Below are 8,223 nucleotides of genomic sequence, written 5' to 3'. Positions count from 1 at the left end.
CTCTAGCCCCAGTCGTTGCCCCTGCCAGATCGGGCGCTTTGCCAGCGTCCCGTAGCTGCAAACCACGCTCGATTTGGACCTCTGTAGCGCAAAATAGCACAACTCCGGCGAGCCCTCCACCGCGGCTCAGTCGCCGGCGACCACTCTCCGGTAGCCGTCGACGTGGCCGACCCTTAGCGCTAATTAATTCCCACACAGACGCTGGCAGAGGGCCCCACTAGTGAGTCAAACCTCACTTAGTGCGGGTCAACGCGGGATTAGTCTTTGGGTCACTGACCAGTGGACCCCACAGGTCAGGTTGACCTGGACCCGGTTGGTTGACCTGCTGGTGGAGGGATGACATCAGCCTGACGCAGTAATAGTTTTCTGATTTAATTTAATTCCAGAAAATCGCTAAAACTTGTAAAAATCATAGAAATTAAAATATAACTCTGATGAAAATAATTTGTATATGAGAAATTATCAGAAAAATGCAAGGAATCCATTGGTGGCATTTATACACATGTTTGGACATTTTAACCTTGCTGAATATGACAAATTAACAATAGGCTTATAAAGGATATAATTGGATTTTGAAAATGATTTATATAGATCAAATAAACTTCTTTCAACCTGTGATCACTTGCATTAGATGAAATCAGCATCATGATAACTTGCCATGCTCATGCATCATTGTGAAGCATTTTCCGTGATTAATTTCTTTTCTTTGATCTGTCAATAGACCTTGCGAGATGTAGTTATCACCGGCATCGAAGAATAGCTGAGTTCTTCCGATCAACAGGCAAGCAAAACCCCTTTGAACATTCCGACAAAATCCTATTCTCTCGCTCCTGCTCTCACTTCTATGCATTAGGACAAAATGATTCAATTGATAGTTGTATTACGATAGCTGCACCTATTCCTTTGCATGACCTGATTTGATCACAGTAAATAGCTAAACCAATGCAACCTAGCATACCTGGTAGATGCTTGAGTCATATGTGCTTTACCCTGTTATGCTTACTATGCTTAGGTTGAGTTTGGTCCGAGCATCGGAATGATGTATTGGAATGATCATGTCCTATTGATGAGAGTTAAAGATGTGAAACTGTTTTGGTAAAGGTAGCGATGAGAGGCCATGTAGGACTACATGGTGGGATGTCTCATTGCCGCCGTAGTTAGGACCTGAGATCTTGTGTTGGTGTTCCAAGACGAGATACTACCGCACATTGGGTTCCGGTAACTCGACCCCTCTCGGCCTATTAACTATTCTGTTCTCAGTCAAGAAGTCGCAGTAGTTCGAAACGTTCATAGGTTGTGGCACGACCTGCTAAGTGGATGAACGGCCCAGTCGGGACCGGCTTGGGGCCCTGCTCACATCGTTTGAGGCCATGTTGGAAACCTCGGTCGGACTTCCATTGTGGGTTCCAACTCAGATAGGCGACTCTCTTGGGCGTGAGTCTTAGTAGGTTAACGTTCGTGGCCAACTCCCTCGCTGGGCTTCCGCTTGAAGGTTGCCGAGGTGCTGGTTTTATGTGCACTTGGCGATAAGTGGCGGAAGCATGTGTGACGAAGTACACCCCTGCAGGGTAACTATCTATTCGAATAGCCGCGTCCTCGGATATGGACTACTTGGATACTTACATAGTTCATAGATAACGTTAATGGTTACTCTAAAATGGTCCACATAAGTGTGAGTGCTATGGATGGCCTTCTCATAGGATGACAAGAGGGGATCCATGGTGGTGTATTGATGTGATGGTTATGTGGACTCGTGTGCGCTCTCTCGTAAGGAGACGAGAGAGATAATAAAACTTTGTTGTAGAATAGGTTAGCCAAAGGTCAAAGCTGGCTTCTCTGCAATAAACTCCACAATTCCGTTCATTGATACTTGATGCATATGTAGTTAGCACTGATGTAAGACTTGCTGAGTACCTTCGTACTCACTATTGCTTATTTACATTTTTGCAGAATAGACGCCGCTCTCTCTACGTTATCTCTTGACGTTAACATCGATGGTTTAGCTTGGGAACCCAGACAGTGATCTCGCTCCTATGGTAGGGTCGTTGTAGCCTTTAGGCTCTTCCAGACGCTTTTAGTAGATGTTTGTACCCAGACATGTAACTTCCGCTTGATGCTTGTATGCTGTGAATGTTGGGTCATGTGACCCCTTCTGTTTGTAACATTAAACTATGTTGGCTCTTCGAAGTCTATTAAATAAATGATGTGTTGTAGAGTTATGTTGTGATGCCATGTTGTCTCTACACATATCGTGCATATTGTGTGTATGCTTGCAATGCATTGGTATGTGTGGGATCCGACACCTAGTTGTGTGCCTTGAGTAGTACTCCGTACCGGGAAATGCCTCTTTGTGCTTCCACCGAGCCTTGGTAGCTTGCTACTGCTCCGGACACATTGATTTACCAGCATGTATCCTTCTTGGTTGTTGTGTCTGTCCCCACGGGGAAATGTCACGCGGTGTAATGGAGTCCCTGTAGCTTGCTACGACTCGTCTACACTAGTTGATGACCGACACCTGCCTTGCTGGGTTATGTATGCCTGTCCCTGATCGGATGTGCTGCTTGGGTTCATAACTAGCCATGTCGACCCAGATTCTTTGACATATGATTGCTGGCAACATAGTCATATACGTGAGCCAAAAGATGCAAACAGTCCCGACCAAGGTAAGGTGGCAACCGGGGTGATTACCGTGCGTGAGGCCACAAAGTGATATGATGTGTACATTCTGGAGTTGTATGGCTTGGGATCGGGGTCCCGACAGGCAAAAATTAAAGGCACAAGATAGGCCCTTCGCATAGGGAAGCAGAGGTTGTCATGCGCTTTTGAGGTTTGGATGCGTGTCCTCTTAGTGCGGAGGAACCTCGATTTATATTGCCTCCTGTGATAAAGAACTTTATTATGCAGTTTGTTGCTTTTATGTCTTCCTCATCACAGGTTCGTACAAAGCTTATTTTCCACACACTAATAGATCATACATATTAGAGAGCAATTTTTATTGCTTGCACCGATGACAACTTACTTGAGGGATCTTATTCAATCCATAGGTAGGTATGGTGGACACTCATGGCAAAACTGGGTGGAAGGTTTATGGATGCACAAGTAGTATCTCTACTTGGTGCGGGAGTTTTGGCTAATATGAGGTGGAAGCAATCATCACATGCTAAGGGATCTCTAATCATATAACATTGTTTGGAACCAAGCAAACACAATTCATTAGGTTGTCTTTCTTGTCCAACATCTACTTCTAAGCATGTAATGGTTTGGTGAGTGCTCACAATTATAGAAAGTGTCTAAGATGATATATTTATATGTGAACCTCTCTTTCCTTATTACTTCTTATTAATTGCAACAATGACTGAGGTCTATGTTGGTCTATTCTCAACAAGTTTCAGCCATCATACTTGTTATATGTGAAGCTATCACTTTCCATAAGATCATCTCATGATCTTTCATGCTATCGTTCTTTTCATACTTTTGATCACGGCACAAAACAAAGCCCTTGACTAAGATACTCTTTATTATATAGCTCGCAATCTCAAATACATCGGGGGAGACACAAGGAAAAAGACTCAAACTAAACACTAAAGACTTCTTCCACTAAGAGAAGAAATAAAAACTGAAAAGGAAAGAACTAAAACAAAGGTAAAAGCAAAAGATATAAAGGTGATACGATACCAGGGCAACTCCCCCAAGCTTGGCATAAGCCAAGGGAGTTGCCCATACCAATGCTTAGTTGTCTTCCTTTGGTGGTGATGGTGGTGGAGTCTTTGCCTTTGATTCCAAGAGAGCTATCAATCTTTGATTTATACCTTGGAGATCTGCGACAAGGTTTTCTAGCAAAACAACTTCATGAGAAAGGGAAATATTGCGAGCACGAGTTGTTTCACAAAACCTCAAGAGTTCAATCAAGGATGGAGAAAGCACGTGGAGGAAGGGCTGGAGAAAATCCACTCCTTCAACGTCTTCAAAATTGAACATAGGTTGAACTTCCTCCCTAGCTTGGGTTTTGTCCTTAGCTTTGTCCCTGGCTTCCATGACTTCTACTCTTTTCAGATCATCATCTACTTCTTCATGAACTTGAGGGAGATTATTCTCCCCAACAGATTCCTGAGACATCTTTTCTCTAAATCTGCGGCAGACAACTGGCTCGAAACGAAAACACCGGAAAACTGCGTGATACGGAGATCAAAACCCTCGGGCGTATATATAATGATTTTTTTTATGGACCAGAAGGAGTGCTCCGCAAGAAACGAAGTTCGGGAGGCACACGAGGTGCCCACAAGCCCTGTTGCCGTGGCCGCCTCGTGCGCTCTCCGGACTGCTTTTTATTTTTCTAATTTTCCATAAATTCCAAAATGGAGAAAAAATCCTATTGGAAAAGTTTCGGAGTACAATTACATATCGAAACACATACCTCTTCGTTTTCATGGTCTGAAATAGGCAGATAAACATCCCTTATGTACTCCTCTGGAGTTATGATATTGATGATATTAGTCTCAACATTTATGGGAGTACCAGAGATATAATGCTTGATTCTTTGCCCATTTACCACTCTAGGAAAATTACCTTCCGTGTTATTGATTTTGATGGCACCGGAACGATATACTTCCTCGACAATGTAGGGACCTTCCCATTTAGAGAGAAGCTTGCCTGCGAAGAATCTTAAGCGAGAATTGTATAGCAGGACATAATCACCTACATTGAACTCTCGTTTTTGTATTCTTTTATCGTGCCATCTCTTAACCTTTTCCTTGAACAACTTGGCATTCTCGTATGCCTGGGCCCTCCATTCATCTAATGAGCTGATATCAAACAACCGCTTCTCACCGGCAAGTTTGAAATCGAAGTTGAGCTCTTTGATTGCCCAATAAGCTTTGTGTTCCAGCTCAAGAGGTAAATGACAGGCCTTACCATAAACCATTTTATACGGCGACATGCCCCATGGGATTCTTATAAGCAGTCCTATAAACCCATAGTGCATGTCAAGTTTGCTAGACCAATTCTTTCGAGATCTATAGATGGTCTTTTGTAAGATCAATTTGATCTCCCTATTACTCAACTCCACTTGACCACTAGACTAAGGATGATAAGGAGATGCAACTCTATGGTTGACATCATACTTAGCGAGCATCTTACGGAAAACACCATGAATGAAGTGTGAACCGCCATCAGTCATCAGATATCTAGGGACTCCAAATCTTTGGAAAATGACTTCTTTAAGCATCTTAATAGAGGAGTGGTGATCAGCATTTCTAGTGAGGATAGCTTATACCCACTTAGTGACGTAATCCACAGCAACTAAGATGTGAATATACCCATTGGAACTCGGGAAAGGTCCCATATAATCAAAGCCCAGACATCAAATGGTTCAATGACAAGTGAATAGTTCATAGGCATTTCCTGACGCTTACTGATGTTCCCTATTCTTTGGCATTCGTCACAAGACAAGACAAACTTACGGGCATCCTTGAAGAGAGTGGGACAATAGAAACCTGATTGCAATACCTTATGAGCAGTTCTGTCTCTAGCATGGTGTCCTCCGTAGGCTTCGGAATGACACTTCTGCAGGATCTGTCCCTGTTCATGTTCATGCACACAACGTCTAATAACACCATCTACTCCTTCCTTATAAAGGTGAGGATCATCCCAAAAGTAGTGTCTCAAATCAAAGAAGAATTTCTTCTTTTGCTGGTAGGTGAAACTGGGTGGTATGTATTTGGCTACGATATAGTTTGTGTAATCAGCATACCACGGTGCACTATGTGAAGTGCGGATGACATTCAATTGCTCATCAGGAAAGCTGTCATCAATAGGTCGTGGGTCATCAAGGACATTCTCTAGCCTAGACAAGTTATCTGCTACAGGGTTATCAGCACCCTTTCGGTCAACAACGTGCAAATCAAATTCCTGTAGCACGAGAACCCATATGATTAGCCTAGGCTTGGCGTCCTTCTTCTCCATAAGGTACTTAATAGCAACATGATCAGAGTGAATAGTGACTTTGGAGTCAACTATATAAGATCTGAACTTTTCACATGCAAACACGACTGCTAAAAACTCCTTCTCCATAGTGGCATAGTTTCTTTGGGCACTGTCTAGAGTTTTACTAGCGTAGTGAATTACATTCAACTTCTTGTCAACTCTTTGTCCTAGAACAACACCAACTGCATAATCACTAGCATCGCACATGATTTCAAAGGGCGAGTTCCAATCAGGTGGTTGAACAATAGGTGCGGTTATCAAGGCCTTCTTAAGTATTTCGAAAGCTTCCTCACAATCCTCATCAAAAACAAAAGGAACATCCTTCTGTAAGAGGTTGGTAAGAGGCCTAGAAATCTTAGAGAAGTCTTTAATGAACCTTCTATAGAAACCAGCATGACCTAGGAAACTTCGTATACCTCTGATATATGTGGGGCAAGGCATTTTCTCAATTGCATCAACCTTAGCCTTATCAACTTCAATGCCTTTCTCAGAGATTTTGTGTCCTAAGACGATGCCTTCATTAACCATGAAGTGGCACTTCTCCCAGTTCAAGACGAGGTTGGTATCTTTGCATCTCTGTAAGACTCGATCAAGGTTGCTGAGGCAATCGTCAAAGGAAGAACCGTAAACGGAGAAATCATCCATGAAAACCTCAACAATCTTTTCACAAAAGTCAGAGAATATAGCCATCATACATCTTTGAAAGGTGGCAGGTGCATCGCACAAGCCAAAAGGCATACGTCTATAAGCAAAGGTACCGAAGGGGCAGGTGAGAGTGGTTTTCTCCTGATCAGATTGTGCAACAAGTATTTGGGAGAAACCTGAATAACCGTCTAGAAAGCAGAAGTGTGTGTGTTTAGATAGCCTTTCTAGCATTTGGTCGATAAACGACAAAGGATAATGGTCTTTCCTGGTTGCCTTGTTCAGTTTCGGGAAGTCTATCACCATCCTATAGCCAGTAATAATCCTCTGTGGGATTAGTTCATTCTTATCATTAGGAATGACGGTGATACCTCCCTTCTTAGGTACGCAATGTACTGGACTTACCCAATCACTATGAGCAACAGGATAAATTATTCCTGCTTCCAGAAGCTTTAATATTTCTTTTCTCACGACCTCTTTCATCCTCAGATTTAATCTCTGTTGATGATCAACAACTGGCTTAGAATCAGGATCGGTTTTAATCTTGTGGTGACATAGAGTGGGACTAATACCCTAAAGATCATCAAGAGTATATCCAATAGCAGCATGGTGCTTCCTCAAAGTTTTAATAACTTCTTCTCTTCGTGATTCGAGAGGTGAGCACTAATAATAACAGGATATATCTCCTTCTCATCAAGATAGGCATACTTAAGAGTATCTGATAACTATTTTAGCTCGAACACAGGATCACCCTTTGGTGGGGGAGGATCCTCAAGCAGTTCAACAGGCAGATTATTCTTGAGAATAGGATATTGTTCTAAAACAATTTTATCTATCTCATCTCTTTCATCCATATGCATATCATTTTCATGCTCAAGCAGGTATTGCTCTAAAGGATCCAGAGGAGGTACGGCAATAGAGGCAAGAGCAATGATTTCATCCCTACCAGATGACTCTTTTTCATGGGGTTGTCTTCCAAACTTGGAGAAGTTAAATTCATGAGACACACCCTCGAAACTAATAGTGGCAGTCTGTTTAACGCAATATATATGAGCATTGACAGTGTTGAGAAAGGGTCTACCAAATATGATGGGACAAAAGCTATCTTGTGCAGTAGCAAGGACGAGGACATCAGTAGGATACTTCGTCTTACCACACAGGACTTCTACGTCTCTCACAATTCCCACAGGGTAGATAGTGTCTCTATTAGCTAGCGTAATATTGACATCAATGGGTTCTAACTCAGCAGGTGCAATCTCATCTTTGATTTCATCATATAGGGACCGGGGTATTGCACTAACACTAGCACCCATATCACGTAAACCATGATAACAGTGATCTCCTATCTTGACAGAAACAACGGGCAGGCCAACTACAGGTCCATATTTGTCTTTCGCGTGAGGTTTAGCAATTCTAGCAGAGTCCTCACAGAATTTGATAACATGCATGTCGATGTCTTCAGCTAAGAGATCTTTGATAATAGCAACACTAGGTTCAACTCTAATTTCCTCAGGGGGTGCAAGTGGTCTAATGTAACCCCTACGTATCACAGTTGGAGCTTTAGAATAATCCTTTTTCCTAGCAGGGTAAGGTGGTTTC

This window comes from Hordeum vulgare, chromosome 5H (assembly GCF_904849725.1).
Source record: "Hordeum vulgare subsp. vulgare chromosome 5H, MorexV3_pseudomolecules_assembly, whole genome shotgun sequence".
Taxonomy (NCBI): Eukaryota; Viridiplantae; Streptophyta; class Magnoliopsida; order Poales; family Poaceae; genus Hordeum; species Hordeum vulgare.
The sequence above is the reverse complement of the archived record's forward strand: the minus strand, read 5'-3'. Positions refer to the sequence as shown.